The sequence below is a fragment of the Canis aureus genome, chromosome 7 (genome assembly GCF_053574225.1).
Source record: "Canis aureus isolate CA01 chromosome 7, VMU_Caureus_v.1.0, whole genome shotgun sequence".
In the NCBI taxonomy this organism is placed as follows: Eukaryota; Metazoa; Chordata; class Mammalia; order Carnivora; family Canidae; genus Canis; species Canis aureus.
The window spans coordinates 33451038-33475560 of record NC_135617.1 but is presented as its reverse complement, the minus strand read 5'-3'; positions in this window follow the sequence as shown (position 1 = coordinate 33475560).

Sequence of the window (24523 nt, the reverse complement as noted above, 5' to 3'; positions counted from 1 at the left end):
GGGATTTCTCAGTGGTTTCAGAACACTTTTCACTTTTCACAGAATAAAAGCTTAGGAGGAATGGAAAGGTCAGGTTATAATGAATTAGTGCTATTAGTAGTTTATATACAGGGTGGGGACAGGGACATGCAGGAGTAAATTATTAATAGAGACAGCAGTAGGGTAAAGCCTATTGGATTTATTATTTGTTAAATACTCTGCATTAAAATTTTCTCTCCTTGGTCTTTAAAATCACCCTCAGTAGTCTGAGCCTCAACTGAAATTAAACAATAAAACTAACTTGCTGGATTTATTTAGGAAAAGTCAAAATGGCTACCAATTTCCCCGGGTTATTTATCCTGTCTTTGTGCAAAGAGCACTAGACAACTAAAATAAATGAATGTGCAGCTGCCAGTTTATAATGAAGATCACGCCATCACCATTGTCTACTAATTACAGCCCAAGAGTTTAATTAAGATCTAATTACTCATATTAGTACCATATTGCCTTAATTGTCCTGCAAAAGAGGTGAATCCATAGATAAAGTCAATAGTGGGTCAGTCATCCACCTGGCCTTGGAATGTAGCTTTGGAGGGATTTTCACAGCATACATCATGGATTTACTAATGCATTTCCCTCTTATCTTTCAAAAATAACATTTTTTTTTGTTGGAATAAAGCCCTTCAGTCTCCCAATACTCCCATTTAATCCTCATTTAAATAAATAAAACATTTTAGGATGACACTTGTTTGTACAATTTGAAAGGATGGAAATGTGCAGATAAATAGAGTTAACTGTTGATTTTTTTGTTTAATTCATGCTTTAGCCTAAACAGCTTAAGATGATTACTGTTTCCTGGTATCCACACAAAAAGAAATCCTCCCACAGATCTAACCTGCTGGGATTATAATCCAAATCTATATTGTTCCAGTTCTTGTAATATTTCACCAGTAGAAAAAAAGTGCAAGGGGCCCTAGAAGTTTGCTAGAAGAAAGAATGCACTTCCTCTCCCATTTCACTCTGCTTTCAATTCATAATGTCCAAATAAAGCAGCAGGAAATGCTCTTTAAAATTGACATCTCCCTATTAGATAATATAACCTCTTAAAGCAGTATTAAATTGTATTATAATAATTTATTTTAATAGTATTGCATGGATGTATAGGAATGAGGGATTTCTATTACCTATAAAACAAGTTGTGTTTCTTCCTGCTTAGGAGAAGTTAGTCTATATATTCATTGAACTATATCAGCAGTTAGTAATCTTGACAGGAAAAGTACATATAGCTCTCACCAACCTCTCTCTCACCAGGTTACCAATTTTATTCAGAGAATCTCTATAAGTAGTTATAATAGCTTTGATTCATATACACAGTTTGGTTCCCAAAGGGTCTTTGGATTGCAGGTTATTTTAGTATATGTTAGTAATCTCTACTGGTTAGGGGTAAGTAGATGGGTTATATGTTTCTTTCTTGTCAAGATTGCTAATGGATGATGTTTCAATGAAGATGTAAAAATGTATCAAAGAAAAGGCTCATTTAGGTGGCTCACAAGACTTAAAACTACAGCCATAGCCTATGATTGTCATATAATTCCAAAAAAGGGAGAATTGAATAGAAAAAAAATGTTCCCTTTGGTATTATGATTCTTTTTTATATTTCCCAAATTGGAAACCTAAATAAAAATTGTCAGCCTATGAGTAAAAGGAAAGCATCTTATTCCTAATGTGATGAGGCAGAAACAAATTTTAACTAAGAGTCACATAAAGGAGAAAATCATTGGTATTATGGTTTTCAGGTTTTCCCATACAACTTTACTGTGTGAAAAAAATTAATGAGGGTTAAGAAAAGTATGAGAGAAATTTGCAATCACAGATCTTTCTGTTAGTAAAATTGAAGATGAGGATTACTGCCCATGTCCAGAATCATAAGACCATTTTTTCTTTTAACAGTAACAAAAGCATCAAAAAGGGTGTGGGTTTGTTTTTTGTTTAAAGATTTTATTTATTTAAGAGAGAAAGAAAACCAGTAGGGAAAGGGGGAGGGAGAGGGGCAGAGGGAAAAGAGAGGGAGAAGCAGACTCCCCACTGAGCAAAGAGCCCCAGAATCATGACCTGAGCCGAAGTCAGATACTTAAGGGACTGAGCCACCCAGGCACTCCAGAGTGCAGTTTTTAAGCAGCAAATTTAACTGTCTACTTTGTAGCATTTAATTTTATTTCACATCTATTAAGGGATTACTTTAGTTCATCTCAAACAACTTGGATATATAAGACATAGTAGAATAGGTTTATATTGTGGTAATACTCTATCCCCAAATCTCAAGGTCTTAAAATAATAGTTTATTTTTCACTCATGTAAAACCTACTTTAGGTTTTGGAACTCTCCAGGGTGCTGAATTCCGTGTGCTGGCTCAGAGATACAGGTTGTTTCAAACTTGTAGTTCTGCCATTAACAACATGTGACCTTTACTCTTACCCTGAAGGGAAAAGAGCAGAACTGGAGAATCATGAAGTGTTTCTCCCTGCCTTAAATAGGAAATGACATTTATTGCTTCAGCTCACATTTCATTGTCCAGAAGTAGTCACAAGGTCCCTTTCCACTGCAAGGAGCCTGGAAGATGTAGAGGGACAAATGACACGTTTGCTGAGCATCAATGTCTTTGTTGAACTAGATCACTGGACATTTTAAGAATCAGCTCTGAAAAAAACACAAGGTTTCTAATATTTTCTTCCTCAAAGATTAATTCTCAGAGTCTACATGAAAAATGTTTTATAAGGTAGGGTAAGATTTTGACTTTGTAGAATTTATATTGTTGGTAGAGAAACAAACTAAAAGGATGAGAGGCTCAAAAATAAATTAGGATCCACCAACTCTGTGCTGTAGTCTTTACTGATTTTCTTCCTTTTAGCTAATTATTCTTCCTGGGTAGGAGTAAACACAAGTATTTCCTACCAGATTATAAGAGGAGCAGCAAGCATAACATTGCTGTGATAGAATGCACTTTCTGTCTGTCTCTTTCTGACTTTGCTTTTATTTCTAGGGTACAAGATTATCCCTTTAACATCCCAGTACAAGAAACTGATTTTATTTATTTAATTAATTAATTTTTTTAAGAAAGTCTTTGTTTTATTTTATTTTATTTTATTTTATTATTTTTTAAATATTTTATTTATTTATTCATGAGAGATACAGAAAGAGAAAGGCAGAGGAAGAAGCAGGCTCCATGCAGGGAGCCGGCTGTGGGACTTGATCCTGGGACTCCAAGATCATGCCCTGAGGCAAAGGCAGACGCTCAATCCCTGAGCCTCCCAGGCATCCCCAAGAAACTGATTTTAATGTATAATTCACAATTCTGAGAAGCTTCATAATGAACTATTAATTTTCTCAAAAATAAAATTTGTTCATGCTAATAAAAGTGCATTTACTTTTATTGTGACTCAGAATATCAACTCAAGATGTAAATTTCTTTAATTAAAAGTCATAGGTTGATAAGTTTTTTGTTTGTAATTAATATTTTGAAAGAATACAGTATAATCTTACTAGATGATGCTGATAGATAGTATAACCTATTTTCAAGATATGATAGATTTTCTATATGAAAAGACCTCCCCTACTTATCTATAGATGAGTCATTGTAGTGGATTGAATAGTAGCTTTCAAAAATAAAATCTGTTTGTTGGAATGGACTCTCTTCCAAATAAGATTCTATCTGGAAAGAGGGTCTTTGCAGATATAATGAAATTAAGGATCTTGAGATGAGATGATCTTGTATTAGGATGGGCCCATGAGAGGCACACCCAAAAAGACCATGCAAGGACAGGTAGAGATTGGAGTTAGCTCACAAGTCAAGGATGCTTGGAACCGCCCAAAGCTGGAAGAGGCACGGAAGGATTCTCCTCGAGAGGCTTCAGAGGGAATGCAGCTTACCAACACCTTGATTTCAGACTCCTGGCCTTGAAAACTGAGAAAATAAATTTCTGTTGCTTTAAGCCAGGAAGTACATGGTAATTTGTTATGGTAGCCCTAGTTTATTGTAGTGTCCTGGAGCTTCTGCCCTTCAGAACAAATCTTTGAAGCTGCTTATGTGAGAAAAACTGTTCTGTGTTAGAATCACATATTCTGGGAGACTCAGCCAGAGCTGAGGAGTTAATGAACACCAGGTTCTAGCCTGGGCACTTACTTGCTAGATATTTAAAATGTTTTTCTGTCCTACATTTTTTATTAAAATAGTGATGACACTTTTAAAATTCTATACTAAAATCCCTTCTTTTCTCCTTACTAAATGAAAGAACCCTCTTTGAAAAAATGGGGAAAAAAATTCACTGCCAAAATGCTCTGAAACTGAATTTAGGGTCATATGGGTGGCTCAGTCTGTTAAATATCTGCCTTCGGCTCAGGTCATAATCCCAAGGTCCTGAGATCAAGCCTCACATCAAGCTCTCTGTTCAGTGGGGGCCTGCTTCTCCCTCTACCTCTGCCTGCCATTCTGCCTGCTTGCACTCTCTCTCACTCTCTGTCAAATAAACAAATTCTTCAAAAAAAAAGAAAAATGAATTTAATTTGTAAGTAAGATTATTAAACATGCAACACTGTGTAGGTGTAAAAAGAATACGGCTAGGGATCACATTTCTCATGATTTGAGGCCCGCTTGATAGGAAATTAGGCAAAGAAAATTCTTCACACTATTAAAAATACCTTTGCATCACAATTTTCTGAGTATCTTTAATGACTTTTGAGAAATATGAGAAGAAACAAGCTATGAGTTTCTCTTAGAGAAGTTTCTCTAGTCTTTGAAAAACAAAACAAAACAGCCACTAATATATGACCTATGCTTATACGGGTAGGAAAATTAAAATTAGTTCATATTCTCAAACTCAGATTAGCTAAGTAGAATGGATTTTTTTGGATAGCCTTGACTCCACTTACTTGATTGTCTGGAGGAGCAGCTGTACTGCAATTCCCTGAAGCCACTTTGTGGCCCCTGTGATTTGAAGAGAGAGCAGCCACATCCCTAATATTCAGAAGGAGACTCACCACTGACATTTGCAAGGTCAAGGCCAATAACCCAAATGGGAGCTCATAGACTTTATGCCATATTATTTTAGAGATATACATTAAGCCAACAAACTCAATTTGAATTCTCTTCCCATTAGTCTCTCTTCAGTATAGGATGGCGAACTGGAAGGAATTCTGGTTGGTTAGTTTGGCAAGTGCATAGAGTCTAGGTCTAGACCTACCAATATCATTGTCTTTCTGCAGTTCTTTTCCCCTCCCCTCATTCTCATTGGAGCCTGCAAAGTCTTCTCCCAGTTTCCACCCCTGTTCATGGATTGTCCAATTTAACTTGCTGTTGTTTATTTTTGGGCCATGTTTTTTTTTTCCCTGCATTCCAACAGTTATTGGTATTATAGGAGTCGCTATTAGAAATTGGTCCCTTCCCACATATATTTTGAGATTCAAGAGAATTCCTTGTTACTTTGTTATGTAGTAGGTGTTGTCCATGGGCTTTTTATTTATTTGCCTGCCTAAACAGTTGCTCTACCAGTTTTTGAGGGGGGATTCAAAAAAATAAAAGACTCCACTCAGGATTCTTGCTTATTGGAGAATGACCTACTTGAGCCTCATTTACCCTATCTGTAAATTAGGGATAATAATAGTAGCTATCTTACAGGATTGAGATAAGAAATAATATGAAACATGTACATTTTTAAACACTTGCCCAAAATTAGAATGTGACAATATTAACTTTTATTTTTGGTCATTAGGTTCAAGCTCCTTCAGAACCTTCTAGATTCTTTTTACCATGAAATTCTAAAGAAGCTTTTCTATATGTTTTCAGAATACATAGCAGATAAGAAACTGAAAACTAACAGGTAGTAGGAGGTGCCATTATTCACAATTGCAATTACATCAGAAAGGTTTTTTGACAGTCTACTATTTGAGGGAAGGCACAGAAGTAGAAAGCAATAAAGAACTATATTATTCTTCAGTACCATAATGGACACTTATACTTTTCACATAGAGATTATAGTGTTGTTAGGTAATAGCTTGAAAAACATTTAAAGTTTCCTTAAATAAAACTGCAGAAGTTAACTCCATTAAAAGTTTTTTAAAAAACTTGACCACAAAACAAAAAAACCATTAAAAATCACTTTGCTACTCAAAGTTGTAGTGAAGGACAAATCATGTGCCATTAGTCACATAAAACATCTCTTCCACTGCCATGCAGAAGACCAGTGTAATATGTGATTTTTATCCATCTAACCCCTAATAGCATTATTTTAAGGGAGTATAAACTCTATATCAAATTTTAGCTATTTGCAAAATTGAGCAGTTTTGTGGTAGAACCCTATTATTCCCAACTGAGAAAACTGATACCAAGAGATTCAGAGTTCAATGCTAACATCCCTTTTCATTCTACTATGCAACATAGTGGCATTTTAATGATTTCAGGGGGTTGTCTTGGGGTTGTTTGCCTATTGAGAGCTCTTTTAATTTCCCTAGAGTGTTAAATAACTGAATAGTAGAAGCCAACATCTGAGCCCTGGTTATGACTGGCATGGGAACACTGAAGATTGGTGTCTCACATGAAAACCATCAGTAAAAATTAGCTAATGCCAATTTTCTGGCTGTGATTCTGAATGACTTATGTAGTGTGTGTCCTCATGTCCCCATCTGTAAACAGTGATTGGCTCACTTCATATAAAAATCTTGAGATTCTTACAATACAGGTGGCTCAGTGAGGAAAGAAGAAAAGGAAAGGGAACCATGGGACACTACAGGAAAGGATGGGCCACCTGATACTTATATAGAATCTGACAAGCTAGGAAGAAGCAGCTTGCTATGAAATAGGAATTAGGAAAGGAAAGAAAAGGATGGGCAATTGGGGTTTCATGGTTCTCGAATTCTCAGCAGCACTTAATAAAATTAACAATATCCCTTCTTCTTTCAATGCTCTCTTTCCTATTCAGGCCCAATACATCATGGATTGTTCTCCTAACCTCTCAGACTACTTCTTCTCTACATGATTTTGTTTTTCTTTGTGGTCCCTGATAGCCTTCATTTTTCTTTCTGCCCTGCCTTTCTGTCTTGCAAACTCACCATCATTATGGTACTTTTACATGATATTTTTAAAGCTGGTACTCTGTATTTTGCCTTTTATTTATTTATTTGTTTTAGTATATTATCACTCTCACTTTAAAATACTTCACAGGAACAACAAATCATGCCATTCTAATAAAGGGAAAAATGACAATATTGAAAAATGTGAATCCATTTAAATTAAGAACTACAGAATGGAGAAGGAAAGGATAAGCCACAGGGATCCCTGGGTGGCGCAGCGGTTTGGCGCCTGCCTTTGGCCCAGGGTGCGATCCTGGAGACGCGGGATCGAGTCCCACGTCGGGCTCCCGGTGCATGGAGCCTGCTTCTCCCTCTGCCTGTGTCTCTGCCTCATTCTCTCTCTCTTTCTGTGACTATGACAAATAAATAAAAATTAAAAAAAAAAAAGAAAGGATAAGCCACAAAATGGAAGAAATATTATCCATGAAATATTAAAATTACTATAAATCAATGAAATGAAAGGAGACAATTCATTAGGAAAAGACCCAAACAGGTCCTTCCATGAAAGAAAATTCTAGTGGTCAATAAACAAGAAAAGTTACTGCACCTCAATTATAATAAGATAAATTCAAATTAGAATGATTTTGAAGGAACATTACCCATTCACTAGATCAGTAAAAATTAAAACATATAATATACCAAATGTTGGTAGGATGTGGTGAAATGAGAACTCACATACCTAGCAAATGGGAGTGTTTGGTGTTTAGCCACTTTGAAAAGTAGTTTGATTTATCTACCTAAGTTGAAGATTTTCATTCCTGATGCCCCATTAATTCCACTTCTAAATATACTCCTAAGTATAAAAGACATAAATGCACATAAGAAGTGATGTGCAAGAGCATTCATAGCAGCATTATATGTGATACCTAAAGTTGAAATAACCCAATGTCAAGTTAAAATAGAATGAAAATGTATTTTATAATTCTTTTTTTTTAGTATTTTTTTAGGAATTTTATAATTCTTATTGTATTCATACAATGGCATTCATAGAGCAATGTAAATAAGTAAACAATGTCCATATGCAATAACATTTGTGATTACAAACAATGCTGAGCAAGTCTCAAAATAATGCAGAGTATAATTTATACAAAGTTCAAAAACAAGCAAAACTAAACTATATTGCCTTGGAATACATAGATGGTGACTCTCTAAAGAGAAGGAAGGAAATAATGATTATCATAAAAATCAGGATAGCATTTCCTCTGGTGGGAGGAAGGTCATTGTAATTAGATGGGACAACAGAAGGTAGGCATGGAGGTGGAGGGAGTTTCTATTGTATTGGCCAAGTTGTTTTTTGATCTTTTGGCGGTAATAGAAATAGATGTTTGCTTTATAATCCTTAAACCTCTCACAATTAAAAAACAAAACAACCATGCACAAAAAATAAATATAGTAACTGGCCTCTGAAGATGATCTCCCAAAGAACCATGCACTTACTATCATCCCCTCCTCTTGAATCTGGGCTACCTTTCACCTACAAACATGGTGAAAGTAATAGTACGTGACTTCTCATGTAGGTCAAAAGAAACCATGTAGCTTTTACTTAATATTCTCCTAAAATGTTGATTCCAGGGAAAGCCAACTAATTTGGAAGAAGACTGACTACTCTGAGGTTGCCATGCTATGGAGATGTCCAAGCTAATCATCTGGAGAAGCTTCATGGAGAGACAGATGTCCAACCAGCCTGAAGCTACTCCAGCCGTCTCAGCCCAAGCACCAGATACATGAATGAAGAAGTCTTTATATAACTCTAATGACAATTGTATGAGAGTCTCTGAGCATCTAGCTGAGTTCAGTCAACCCCCAAAACTGTGAGAAATAATAATAATAATACACTGATATTTTAAACCACTAAGTATTGGAGTGTTTTGCTATGTAGCAATAGATAACTGGAACAGAATGAGAGTGGAACAATTGGAAACAAAGTGGAGAATTTATGTTGTAACTAATCAAGATAAAAAAATCTCATATATCTAAATAATAAACATTCAGCACTTCTTGAAAGATGGATCACTCATTTATTTCAACAAACATATTCTTTTCTTAGTGACAAACTTGTATTTTTAAGTGTCCATTAGACATCTCTATGTGGATATCCTGTTGGGCTTTTTAACTAATAACCTGCCCAAAATGAACAAGCCCCTCCCCCTGGAATTGGCTCCTTTTCCTAAGTTAATATTTCTGTTAATGTCAGAGTAAGCCTGACTCATATTTATATTCTCACTTAGTTACATTCACTTATTAGATATGAAGCCCTATAAATACTACTTTCATCTATGCAGTTAGTCATTCATTCCTTTAACAAATAATCAGTCCTACACTAAACTAGGTGCTCAGCTACAAAAGTGACTAACCAGTCATGCTTCCTGCCATCATGGGACTTTCTACAACATTCTTGCAGTAACCTTTCCCATTTCATTTCCACAATCTCCACCCACTTTCTAGGCTTTATTTCCTTTCACTTAAACTAATGGTCAATTTCTTTACCAAGAGAACAGATTTTTCTGTATGCTGTTCTCACTGGTCTGGTTTAGCCATGCTGCCAGATTGATCTTTGTACTCCAATTACTGTATTCCTTCACAAAAGTGATTCACTGATATAGGATTGACCTGCTTCCTCTTCCTAGAACTTAAATGTAACATTTAATGCAACGCTTACATAGCAACATCCTTCCTTCCTGATTCCTGCTCATCATTCAAAGCACATCTCTAATGTTACTTCTACCAAACCTGTCCTGTGTGTGAGATATCTTTTTGTTCATTTCAAATCAGTTTATTGAGAGGAGGCATACTGTGTATTTTGCAGTGTATCATAGTCACATGAGATGAATAACTGTCCTCCCCAAACTACAAATTTAATCGTCTCCTGTCTGGAATAGTCTTTCTATCAATAGTCTAACTTATTTGACCCTAATTTGACATAGTCCGTTTTCATAGTCTATTTTCAATTTAGTAGAGTTTATAACTGTTAAATGCATTGCATCAATGTTAAAGTTCTGTCCCTGCAAGGTAATATACTTACAATTTCAGTTGCTATGAATATAGAGATATGAAAAGAATCAGATGTCTTAGAAATTTCTATGTGAATTTATATTAATGATCCTGAAAATTGATAAAAAAGATAAAGTGTAATTCAAATATCCAATTTTCAATTTGTTCTACAAGAAAGATGGCTAAAGCTAAAGAACATGGCCCTTGGGGGATCCCTGGGTGGCTCGGCAGTTAGCACCTGCCTTCGGCCCAGGGCATGATCCTGGAGTCCCGGGATCGAGTCCCACATCGGGCTCCCTGCATGGAGCCTGCTCCTCCCTCTGCCTGTGTCTCTGCCTCTCTCTCTCTATCTCTCATGAATAAATAAAATATATATATAAAAAAAGAACATGGTCCTTGCTACCTCACAGACATGCAGAAAAAATATACTAGACTTAAAAACAAATAAAGCCTCTTTTGCTCTGCAAACTTTTCCTAAAATATTTTTATAAAGCCAGTTTAATGAACTATTATTTAGTTATAGCTTTTTCTTTGGTATCGTCTTTCTGACTTTAAAAGCTGTTCATATTTTCATGTAGGACTCATTCCTACTTTCCAAATTTTAAAAATTTAAATCCTTGTTTGTAATTATACCTTAGAAAAAGAAATTCCTGAGTATTTGACTGGTTTTTCAACCACACAAACCCTCTCCAGTACTATCCTTTTAACAATAAAAGCTGCACAGATGTTCACTTGGAAGTCTTTTTTACAGACAATTTGCTTAAGCCTTTGTACAAAATCATGTCTTAAAAACATAACTTTCAATGATTTGACTGATGTTTTCAACCACACACATCTAATAAATGCACCTGAGGAAGCTGGTGAAACAAAGCTCATTTGTCTTAAAGACATCCATAAGATATAGTGCACCACAGCAAACTTAGGGAAAAGGAATAACAAAGAGAGTAAAAAATTCTCTCCTTCCTAAGAACTCTGCATTTAATGTTTTCATAGTTTCAAAAGCAAAGAGCAATCTTTTAAAAGAACATCTTTATCCTAAATCTGAACAACTATATTTCATTATAAAATATGAATATCTAGATGTCATTAAGTGTGTAGTAGGAGGCTGCCTGATTTGGGGGTGAACATAGGACTTAAAAGAGAGACTTCTATACTTCACAATAGACTTTGGAAAACTTGAGTTAGTTTACTTAACTTCTGTGAGATGGTCTCAGCTTCCCTCTCTGCAAAATGTGGATAAGAACTCTTACCTTCAGGACTCAGATAAGAATTAAATAGGATAATAAATGGAGAGGTGCCTTAATCAGTTGGTTAAGCAGCCAGCTCTTGATTTCAGCTCACACCCTGATCTCACAGTCCTGGAATCAAGCCCCATGTCTATGCTCAGCAGGAGTATGCTTCCTCTGCCTCTACCCTTTCCCTCCTAAATTAACTAATTAATAATTTTTAAAAAGATAATCAATGGGGAGAACAGATGATCTTGTGATAGCCATTGCAATCATAATAATAAAAAAAAGATTCCTGCCATTCAAAGAGGTGGATGTGATTAATCATGGGAGGTGGAATGCAGTGCTTAGAAAAGATCGTACTCCATTTTATTATTAGAAACACACTAGGAAAGAGAACTATGTTCATGTTTCATAAAGCCATAAATAATGTGACATCTCTGAAGGAAACATGACAGAACTTCTATGCATTAACACTAAGTAGTCCTGTTCCTTGAAGCCATACCATTCTGTTTGTCCTGATGGGTCATGGTTTAACCATATGTGTCACTCTATACAACTCATCACCAGGGTTGAAATGAATGCTCTTCCCTGTTATATATTGGCTGCATAACTGAATAAAAACATGGTCAAAAACTTGCTTTACAGAGGCCAGATACTTCTATTAGCTAACTTGGATGTTGTGCTTTTTACCTCTACAAATTTACCTAAATATTTGTCTTTCTCTGACTGATTTATTTCACTTAGCATAATGCACTCTAGCTCCATCCTTGTCATTGCAAATGGTAAGGAATTAAAAACAAAACAAAACAAAACAAAAAACAGGTGAATTTTGGGGAAGGCAGTGAAAAAGAAGGAAGCAAAGCATAAAGGATGCTTGACTATAGAGAACAAGCAGGATTGATGGAGGGGAGGTGGGCAAGGGGTGGGTTAAATGGGTGATGGGTATCAAGAAGGGTACTTGTGATGAGCACTGAGTGTTATATATAAGTGATAAATCACTGAATTCTACTCCTGAATCAACAAAAAAAACAACAACAAATAAATAAATAAATTTATCTGGATAACTGAAGAATATCACCTAACTATGCTCTATAAATCAAGTAAGAATATGAATGGTAGCTAAAGCTGAAGTATTTCTATATTTCTACTTCTAGTCTCGTGGTTTCAGTTCAACTTTTTGCTGATGAAATGAAGGCACTAATCCCCCAAATATCTACTTCACTGGGTATTTCGTGGGCAGGGAATATATGTAGGAATTGTAGGGATGGCACTATATACAGGTTGAAAATTTGCTGTCCCTAACAGTTCCCTAAATCCAAGACAAATGTAGCACATTTTGTCTTAGATCAACCACTTTTAGATTGCTAGTATCCTGACATCTACCAAGAAAGGCCTACTCTTTCCTGGAATTTGGGGGAAACCTGCAGGTTCCCTTTATATAGGAAAGGCAACTATCACTGTGGCATGGAAAGTATGCAGGGGTATTTTCGAACTTTGTTTATAGTTTAGAAAAAATTCTTTGGGATAGGGAGGAATTAACATTTATGAGAAGCTGTCTAGCTTCTGTTATTTCCATAACTTATACTAATGACCAAATTTTGCAGTGTGATAGGCTAGTTATTTGATAAGTAGGCGGCATTAGAGCAAGAATGAATAGTGTATCAGTGGTAATGACACTATCATTTCATAATATTTGTCTACTCTAATAAACAGTCATGATCAAATTTCAGGAAAAACATGCCTATATCTTGTAGAAGCCGAGAGGGCAACCAGGGAACATTTCATAGAGGAGGTGACAATGGACACATGATGAAAGGAAGCAAAGTCATGATGCTTTTGACTAATCTTCAATTTTCTTGCTCACTGTTCTTTATGTCACCATCTAGGCCTGCATAAAATATGCATTTTCCTTTTCACAAACCTTTCTATCTACTCAGCTTCCTCTCCAACCTCAAGGCAGCAATTACTAGTAGCAAGATCATCTAAAGACAAAATTATTGCTACCTCTTTGGAGTTCTTCCTACTTCAAGCACTATTTCCTCAACTGACAATTCTAAGTGGACTTCGGTAAATGGCACTTTGATAAATAGTAAAGCCCCTTTCCTTTTCCTTTTCTCTAATACATTTCTAACATCAAGCTCTTTAAAATCATATGGAAGTATCTTTTACAAGTGTCTCCCTCTTATCAGACTACAAACATTCAGAAGGTATATCATTGACCACTGCAAATGGTGTTACATGATTTTTATTCCCTTAGTGCCCATAGTTCTTGGCCATGCCACTTCAAAGAATGAAGAGGTAGAACAGATGAAAAGTGGTGGACAGCAAGGCAAAGTTTATTGAGAGCAGCAGTATAAAGCTCCAGGAGAGGGAGGGGTGCCGAGAGGATTGCCTTTTTGGTCTCCAAATCTAGGGGGCTTTGTAAGCTCTTCTGCAAAACTATCTTGAGCATCCTGAGTGTGCAACCTTGTGGGTTGGCTGCTAAGGTGTGTCAATCAGGGCGTTTATCATGCACTTGTCTACACATCGGGTTATTGTTCATGTGTTGATGGTCTTTTGGGCTGATATCTGGACACTAACTGCCTCAACTTGTGATAGTGACCAAAGTTTTATGGTTATTTGTTTTGTTTCAGGATGTTTTGCAAAAGTCACTTCTGCAGAGGCTGCTAGGCAGGATGCTAGTGCAGTCTTGTCTAAGCTGTAAAACAGGATGGTAGTGCAGTTTTATCTTAGCTATCCCCACTGCCTGTCTTCTTGTTGAGGACTCTGGCCCTGACTACCTAATTGTTCAACTAACTCCTAACAATGGTACATGCATTTTGAAAGAAATCAACTGAAATTTCAACTTGAAAAGCTATTGTTCCTTGCCTCTAATCACCCCTTTTATAAATCTTTCCTCTTTAGCTATCACTCACATTTCTACTTTCAAATAGTCTCAGAATATTTCATCTATATTCTGAACGATTTTCTGTCTTTCCAGAATCCAGACTCTTAGGATCGCATCCTTCCAACTCCCAACAAACTTATGGAATTTCCCAGAGCTTTCATTCTTCTTATTTTTACCAGCCCTTGTCTGATTCTATGCACATTCACAGTTATTTCCTCCAAGTCCAAATCTGAATTCAGATGGTGTAAGTTCAAGAAGAAGCACTTTTTTTTACTAGATTTGACACATTGGATAAGATGGTTTGCTTCTCCAAGCCTCAGTCCCTTTTTGGATAAAATTTGATTATTAATAACTATGACATTTACAGAATTATCATTATGAACAACTGAAAGAGAGGTTGTAGAGTGCTAGGGACCCTATAAGGTACTGTAAACTTTTGTAAGCTCTTATTGTTCTGAGAGACTGAATGTATCAGCAGACATATATAGCCAAACCATATATGACAATAGAACTTTGACACACAGCCTCTGTAGCAACCACCCCAGCAAGCCAAACAATCCCTGTAGTAACTTGCTCCAAATGGTAACAATGTGTGCAATAATTGCTCACTTCCCTAATTTTTGTCAGTGCTCTCCATTCCTAACTCAAACCAACCAGAGAAAACCAAATATGTTCCCCAAACAATCACACAGGACTATTTCTTCCATAGTAAATCCACCAACAACTTCTGATTAAGAGCATTCCTAAAGCCTTGTTTTTCCGGCTTCTAGAAATCTCTGCAATTCTCTCACCTTCCTGCAAGTCTGACAAATCCAAGTAATAGAGACTGAATCCTGGCAAATCTACATAAGTTGCCTGTTTATTCTCTTTTGGGTGGTCTTTATATATAGTTTTTATAATACCTTGGTATGTATTTAAATTTACTCCCATTGAACTTGAGAGTATTATATTTTTTTCTCTCAGAGAAATCTATTCACTCATTGGCTTAATGTTGATACTTATTAAGCATCTCCTATATAAAATGTGGTGGCTCCCCCCAGGATTCCAAAGAAGACTAATTTATGTAGAACCATAAATTATATAGTGTCATGGAACACATTGGCCTTGTCTGTAAGATATGATACAGAATACAAAAAAATAAAAATAAAAGGAAAGCCAACACTTCAAGACAAGCTAAAAATAGTATCATATACATGCAAAATCAGTGATATAGGCTATAAATGCACTAATTTCAAAAAGTAGATGTCACTATGTTTAGCTAGGATGTAGGAAGGCTTCAGCAGGAAATTAGATTTGAACTGAAATTTGCAGGAAAGTTATAAATTTAGGGTGGTGGCAGAAGGTGAACAACCCAGGTAGGGAAACATCTATTAGTAATTTCCAGGACAGGAATGTACAAAACCTAATAGGAAAACTGGTCATAATTAAAAGAGCAATAATTAGGAACAAAATGAGATACAAGGATGTGGTGGCAGTTAAGAGTATAAAATCATTCACAGAAATGTAAGCTTTATCCTGAGAAGCTCCTAAATGTTTGTGATCAGGGGTATAATACATGTAGATATAATTCCAAATTTAGAAAGTCTTCATTCCATATTTATATTAACCTCTCAATATATGTTGGGAAAAGCCCCCCCCATTTTGAGTTCAACTTCTAATAATTTATAAAAGTATCATTTTGATGTAACTAATTTTAAAATATTTTACATTATCAAAGAATTTCAAAATTTTGAAACCATGCTCTCTATTTAACTTTCTTGGGAAAATGCCTTTTAATACTTGTGTAGTTAGAAAGCATGCAGAGAGCAAGACTTTGGAGAGCATAAAGACATTATGCATATTCATTTCATTACATTGGACTTTATTTGAAAGCCCATACTCAGCAAAACTTCCATTAAGAATTTTTCCATGCTGAGGATTACAAATTAATATGTAGTAAGGTTTTCTGGTCGATAATTATTACAAACAACAGCTCTAAAAAATAAATATGTTATAAAATACAGCACAAAAGCTTACAAACAACCTGAAGAAAAAGTTCTGGTTTATAGTATTTGCATTTTTCTGAAATAGAAATGCCACACTTTACAATAATTTTTTTAAGATAAAATTTCACTTACTGGTAAATGCATTATGATGATAATAGTTCTGAGGAAGCAATCTGAATCTTAGAGGCAAGAAAAAATCCAGTATCTTTTGGGGGTTCTCATTAGCTCACCAAACTCTGACCACTGAGATATGTCCTTCATTGCCATAATCTCCTTCCCTCATCACCTGTTCTCTAGCATCATAGCCAAGTATGTCTCCCAACTGTGATCTTTTGGATGTCAAAATCTCTATTTTGATGCATTTTATCTTTTAAAACTTCTAAAATTGATTTTAAAGGTAACTTATCATATGTTCAAAGTTTTATTTCAGTAGACTATCAATTGCTTCTATCAAACTGCTCTCCAGATATTCAGTTTGTGAAATATAGATAAATCACAACATATTATTGTTGGGTGGAACCTATTTGTTTCCTTTCTTGTCCCCTTTCCTATTTCTGGGTCCCAAGCACATACTGAAGATCCTGAACTCTTCATATTGCAACAGGATATTGAGAGAATGATTCTTCCTCATCTAATATGAGAAATGTCTAGAAGTAAATCTTTGGTGTTGAACTAAACCACTGACAATCTCAGTGAAACTAATATCTAGAAGATCAGTGTTCATGAATCTTTGGTGCCCTGAAAATGGGAAAGAAGTTTCTCTCTATAAAAGGGAAAATTTTGGGATCCCTGGGTGGCGCAGCGGTTTAGCGCCTGACTTTGGCCCAGGGCACGATCCTGGAGACCCGGGATCGAATCCCACGTCGGGCTCCCGGTACATGGAGCCTGCTTCTCCCTCTGCCTATGCCTCTGCCTCTCTCTCTCTCTCTGTGTGTGTGACTATCATAAATAAATAAAAATTTAAAAAAAAAAAAGGGAAAATTTTGTTTTATTGGCCAAAAGAAGGATGACTTACTTGACTATAAGGTATCCTGAAAATCTTAAAAAAAAAAAATTAAAAAAAAAAAGCATCCTGAGAGTCTAAAATGTTGGTCATAGATCCACTTAAGAGATGAAGGCAAATTGTATAAACTTGAAAATCCACTATGGACACACCCTGCAACACCCACCCCACAAACACCTTATGGCTTGATGTCAAACTTGATTCAAATATTAGGTCTCTGTACATTCTTCTGGAATCTCCATGTGCTCAACAGACCAAGAATAAGATTGTTTTGTATTGTATTGTACCATTTCCCCTTGAATGCTTATGTATGAGTTATAGGAGTAAGCTAGGAGTTTCACAGTAAATCTTTTCTAATAGTTATTAAATATCAATATGTTGAATATCTTTTCTCCATGGGGAGAAACAAAGTTTGGTAATAGAGAAATACATACAGAAAAAGTATAGTGATGGTTGGGGAAATAAACTAGCCATGTGTGATAGATACATAAAATATTTTGCATTCAAAAATTAATACTTAAAAAAAAAACAAAAATTAATACTTGCATAGTTAACATTTCTGATAAAATGATAGCAAACACATAGATTATATAAAAAAGTTTTTTAAAGGTAAAGAAATGAACAAAGTTCAAAGATAGTAATGAAGAAGAGGTTTAGAAGTTAAAAAAAATTGAACTACATATTCCCTCAGATGATCTATAACAAAAAGAATAAAAGGCATTACTAATGAGAGGGGAGAGGTCAGCCCAGTGGATTGTCAATCAGAGCTTAGTCAAAGAAAAGTTTGAAAGAAAATTTAGCAAATCACAGAAGGTAAATAGTTACAGAAAGATAAGGCTTTAGAAGTAAGACACCTGAAGAGAAAAAGATAAAAGGAATAGGGGGAAAAAAAAAAAAGCAAGTAGGGATACTGACAGATAAGAAATTATGTATGTATAGAAGAAGGAGTCCAAAGGAACTCTGAAAACTGGAAATGATTTAATATATAGGTTAACAGGAATTCAGTAGCCCAGTAAATTGCCCCTCACATCCTAGGAGCTTATCATATAGTAAGGGTGATAACCAGAATAACATACATTGAGCATCAACTTGCTGATGTGACAACCAAAGGAAAGTCATATTTTTACCTATGAAAAGTGGTAAATATATGGAACCACAGAATCCCAAGGTCGAAAGCATCTGCAGGGTGTAAGTTGCTTGAAAGTCATCCACAAATCATCTTCCAAAGCTCATTACCTTCTAAAGCAGTCTATTCTGGTCAGAACAGTCTATCAGATATATCTTCTTTGCACTAAGCCAGAATCTAGCTCTGTGTATCTATGACTCATTGAGTCTAATTCTTAGACCACACGAAAAGACTAGAGCCTTCCACATTAGATCCAGTTGTCTCTAACATGTTAAATACTTCAGGCTAACATACAGACAAATCTCCAAACCATGCCTATAATTCATAGTTTTAAAGTTCGCTACCAGCATGGGTATCCTTCTTTGAGCATGCCCCACTTAATGTAAAATTCTTAGTACAGTTTGATTAGCCTTCTGGAAACTATTATTTTATGAATGTGGTGTAAATCAACCAAGTTTTGCAATGAGCCTATCATACTGTTAATACTTACTGAATTGATTCAAGTTAAAAACACATTGGTGAAAAATAAAATATAAAATAAAATAAAATAATTAAAATAAAATGAAATAAAATGAAATAAATAAAAAATAAAAACATGTTGGTGTTAAGCCATATTTACTTGATCCTGGTCTTAGGGGAGTAATTTTTTTTTTAATTTCAGTTGGGGAACTTTAGATTTATATCTGATGATGTATTAATTTATTGGTCTATTGTTCTGCTTGAAAGTATTTGTTTTGGCTCCTCATTCAGTAACTAGATTATATATGTTGTTCAGTAATGTCTTCATATCATCTAATAACTGGGTATCATTCACTCATATGAAAGTGATCAAAACAGGGCAGAAGCCAGGGCAAAGCATTATAGATGTTACTTTGGGGTTCAAACATGCTTAGGTGTATGATAAACCAAACCACATTTCTTCTCATATATGCAGAAACATGCATGAAGAGGAGAGGATGGTTCTATAATCTGGCATATTCTCAAAAATATTTTATTTTATATTTATATTAAAATGCACAGATCAAGGGGGCTAGTTATACCTTATTTCTAGGAGTATATAGATAGAACAGATATATGTTTTTTAATCATCCATCTATTATATGTCTACTAATTATTAATGCATCCACCTAATTGCCCAATGTTTTCATTTTGTTTAGCTACTTGCCTTTTGTACTTTAAATGCCCCAATTTATTTTAATGAATAGACTCAATTACATTGTAATTTATACCAAGTGTTAGCATCTTCTATTTTCCTTTCTATGTTTACTTGCCACCCTTCCCACCTTCCTTTGTATCCTGGGATGCTGGCATGCATGGGCCACATCAACAATCTGTTTCTGGCCAGAATTCTGATAGATACATTTATAGATGGCTTTTAGATTGTTTGCAACATTTTACTACTTCAGAAAATTGCAGTGAACATCCTTGTACATGTATCTGTGTCCAACTTAGGGGACTATTTCTGTAGGAAAATTCTCTAGAAGGGGAATTTATGAGTACTTATGTTTTTTTTTAAGATAGATAGATTTATTTATTTATTTATTTATTTATTTATTTATTTATTTATTTCAGAGACAAAGGGAGCATGAGCAGGAGAGACAGAGGGAGAAAGAGAATCTAGAGCAGACTCGTTACCCTGAACTCCTGGAGCCTGACTGAGGGCTTTATCACATGACTATGAGATCCCAACCTGAGCCGAAACCAAGAGTTAGATGGTCAATGGACAATGCCACCCAGGTGCCCCTCTTTTTTTCAGATCATTACCAAATTTATCATTTTTTTATGTTGCAAATTTGTACTTACAATGACCCTGTGTTGGTGGGAGTAAAAACTGAGCTCTTCTGTGTAGCACATGATTCATACAAAGTACTAAATAATTCATTCTAGAATTGTTCCTTAGTTTGATATAAAAAATCACCAGTTTTTAGAACCCCTTTCAAATATTTTAAGAAAAGTTGGAAAATCATGTTTTCTAAGCTTGCATTTCCATTCTCTGTCCTCTTTCCACAATCCTTGCTATTTTTCTGACAGATCTGCCTTTCCAAGTATGTCTCTTAGTCCTGGGATGTGACTCTTCTCCAGCATTAATACAAAGACTGGAGTGCTTACCAAGTCTCTAACTTGGAGGGATTAAACTCTGACTTCCTTTCATTAGGAGGCTGTTAACAACATTGTTCAACACTTTTAGCTTTCTAGATATTATTCTTCCTCTGGGCTCACAGCTCATGAGTCCATCAAATGTGTGTAAAAAGTCTGAATGAAGATTTTTGGGCTTTCCTGTCTGTAGTTCACCTTTTCTGGGATACTGGCTCCCTGATTCCCAGCTTCTGTGACAGCCCTGAAATCCAAATACACAATAAGACTGTGACTTTGTGCTGGAATGTTATCTTTGGTTTGCTGTGGGGACTAGCGAGTGGCCCAAGGGAAAAATCAATATGACCTTCCAAGGGTCATACCCTCTCTAGCTTCTGCGTGCATTAAGATCTTTTAAATAGTTCCTTTTTTAATGTTTTGTTTAGAACTTATTATTATTGGCAATAGGGTAGTCTTAGCAAGCTACTCTACCATTACCAAAAGCCAGAATTTGGTATGTGACCCTTAAAAATGTTGGCATCTCAGAATTTTTAGAAGTAAAAGCCTAGGTGTTTATGTGAATGCTACAACAATTTTTGTTTAAGTCTTAAAAAGTGAGGAAAGCAGGGATACTCAAGAGTTAAAGTTTCAGATAAATGGGATTCTATTTTATCATCTGTGAAGATAAAGGAAACTTATGCCTTAAAAATACAGAACATTTAGTTACTAAGTGTATAGACTATTCTAACAATTATAATACACTTTAAAAGTTTATAATTCTAGTTTTTCTCAGAAATTCTTACATAAGACAAAACAATATTGAAATAGCTTTACAGAAGTTTAACTGAATGGTTTCAGAAATGAATGAAACATTAGATGTTGGTCTTGCATTTTTAGAGAAAGCTGGCCTTCACTTCAGAGGCATATGAAGTTCTTTAGATTGAGGACACTGTTTTATAAAGTGGCTAATATGCCAGAGGCTGTACTTTTCCATGTACTCACTTATTATCTATGAAGAAAGGCTTTATTAAAATAAATATATTAGTTTAAAAAAGATTAGAGAAGGTATTTAATTTAATGGAGAGAGAAATTGCTTTTAAGCATACTTTTGCAGCTTAGAAGTATACATTTAAGAGCAATTGAAAGACTATTTTTTTTTAATTTTATTTATTTATTCATGAGAGACCCAGAGACACAGGCAGAGGGAGAAGCAAGCTCCATGCAGGGAGCCCATCGTGGGACTCGATCCCCAGACTCTAGGATCATGCCCCAGGCCAAAGGCAGGCGGTAAACTGCTGAGCCACCCAGGGATCCTCTGAAAGACTAATTAGAAATCATTTTTATCTTTTCACTAAAGCATGAACAATAATGTAAGTATGGTTTAGGATCTTATTAGCTTATTTATAATTCTAGTTTTTAGCATTTTCAAGTTGCTTTCCCCTCCTGTGTACTTTCACAGATGCCACGAATCTCAGAGCTTATTGTGATTCTTAGTTGACATATCTGTACCCTCTGATTGCCTCTGTCTTACTCTGCTTCCTGGTCCTTAAGCTTAACATGGTGCCTTAGATGTGGTAGATATAGAGTAAAATTGGACTGTTTGCATATTTATTTTTAATGACTACATAAATAGAGTGAATATATCTTTAAAACTTTATGATCAAGATTTCTACTGTTTCAAATTGGTATTCCACAATTAGACCGATGAATATTTTTCTAGATATTTTAAAGGAAACTCAACTAAACTTAATTATACCAAAAGCTCAGAGAAATCTGACGCTATAGAAGGTAGGCTGCAGAAGTTCTGTAAAAGGCAATTGTATGCAAGGCTGGAGGTAAAGTTAGGATTTTACTTGAATATTACTCTGCATCCATCTTTCATCGCTCCCCTGTTAGCTCAGCCAAGGTCAGGAGTGTAGCGCTAGCCTCTGCCACCTCTGAAACCCAATTTGCCGGCTCTTAGTTCAAACACATTGACCTCACTTACATTCTGTACAAGTCAAAATGCCCATGTAGGAGATCCACAACTCCCATAGAGACTAGATACTCTCCCCACCCTCTGTTTTATGCATTCTTCCTGTAAAAGCATACACTTTTTATATCAATCAGTTTAGGACCTGACATTTATTTTCTGGGGATGAAAAAATGAAAAGTTAATGTCAATTGCAATAATAATAATTTCAATAAATATAAAAATAATAACAGCTATCATTTATAGAGCACATGTCATATACCAGCCTCTTTTCTATGTGCCATGGCTCATTGTTTTCCAACCTTAATCTAAGAGCCCCAAATATATTTCTTTATACAATAAGAATATACAAGTTGTTAGAACACCATGAATTCATATCTCTCTACCAGGATCTACTGGACCTCTTTATAACAGCAATTATGACTAAGAAATGCCATTTTAATTGATTTATTTTCTTTTAAATATGTTAAAACCTAAACTAAATTACAGAGAAGTCCAACTATCTTGTGAGCCTTTTGGTTCCGTCCTTTCTTTTTTTTTTTTAAGATTTAATTTATTTATTCGTGAGAAACACAGAGAGAGGCAGAGACATAGGCAGAGGGAGAAGCAGGCTCCCTGTGGGTAGCCTGATGTGGGACTTGATCCCCGGACCCTGGGATCATGCCCTGACCCAAAGGCAGATGCTCAACCACTGAAACACCCAGGTGCTCCTTTTGGTTTCTTTAGAATTCTTTGTACATATCTTTTCTGATCCTTATATGCTGATTTCATGTTTGATTCTCCACAGGTACATTGCCTATATTTCTAAGTTTCTTGTAGGGAGGAACTGCACTATTGCAAACTAGCACAGGAACTCTCCTTTCTTATATAGTTTTGATAAGACTCTAATAATGATAATAAAATAATTATTATTACTGTATTAATTATTATGTATTATTATTAACTTAGAACATTAAGTGCCAGACACTGTTCTATGCATTACAGATGTTGAGCATTTTAACCCTGACAAAAATCTTTTGAGATAAGTACTCCTATAGTGCTATAATCCTCATTTTTAAGAAGACAATGAGGCATAAAGAAGTTAACTACCATAACCAAGTTCAAATAGCCTGTAAGGAACAGAATCAAAATTCATACCAGGCAGCTGTCTCCTCAGTAATGGAGGTTGATCTGGGGCTTTCTTTTTATTAAAGAAATATCATTTTATTTTTTTCTTGCTATAATGGCAGGTGCCCTTCATTCAATGAGAAAATTCATACTTGTGACTCAGAACTAACCCCCCTTTTTTGGTCATTTTTACATAGAAGCCTGATTAAACATACATGTAGCCTAGATAAGAGATGTGGAACAAATGTGGAAATTCTGTTTAAATTAGAAAGATAAACCTTGAAAGTAGGATAGTGACAGGAAAGGGAGGCAGAGAGTAAAGTGTAACTTTTTGGGAACTAATTTTTGAGAAGTCTCTTGGTGTCTGCTTATTAACTCTTAATACATTAAAATTATATGTTTTAGTAAGACTTTTTTATTAAAGATTTTATTTATTTATTTATTCATAAGAGACACACAGAGAGAGGCAGAGACATAGGCAGAGGGAGAAGCAGGCTCCATGCAGGGAGCCCAAAGTGGGACTCGATCCCGGAACTCCGGGATCACGCCCTGAGCCAAAGGCAGATGCTCAACAGTGGAGCCACCCAGGCGTCCCTAGTAAAAGATTTTTCTTTCTTCAAAATAACTCCAGGAGAGGTTCAGATATGATCTAATATTTTAATTTTAATATTCATAAACGTAAAAAATTATGAATGCAAGGGAGCTAAATTTTAGTAGAACTGAATTAATTTTGTATGCTTTATTAATGAAATGACAAAGTGGCATAAAGAAATCTGCATCTAATGGGAAGTATATAATTAAATGTTTAACATCAACTTTCAGGAATAATAGTTATTTTCTTTTTTTTTAAAGAGTTATTTTCTTACTCTTTTTCTCTAACAAGAAAGTAAAGTGATGAATCACTAAATTCTACACCTGAAACTAATATTACACTTTATATGAACTAACTGGAATTTAAATAAAAACGTGAAAAGAAAAAAAAAAATGAAAGAACTGAAGATCTAAACAGCATTTTAATGCTGTTTAACAGCATTAAATCTGTTAGATTT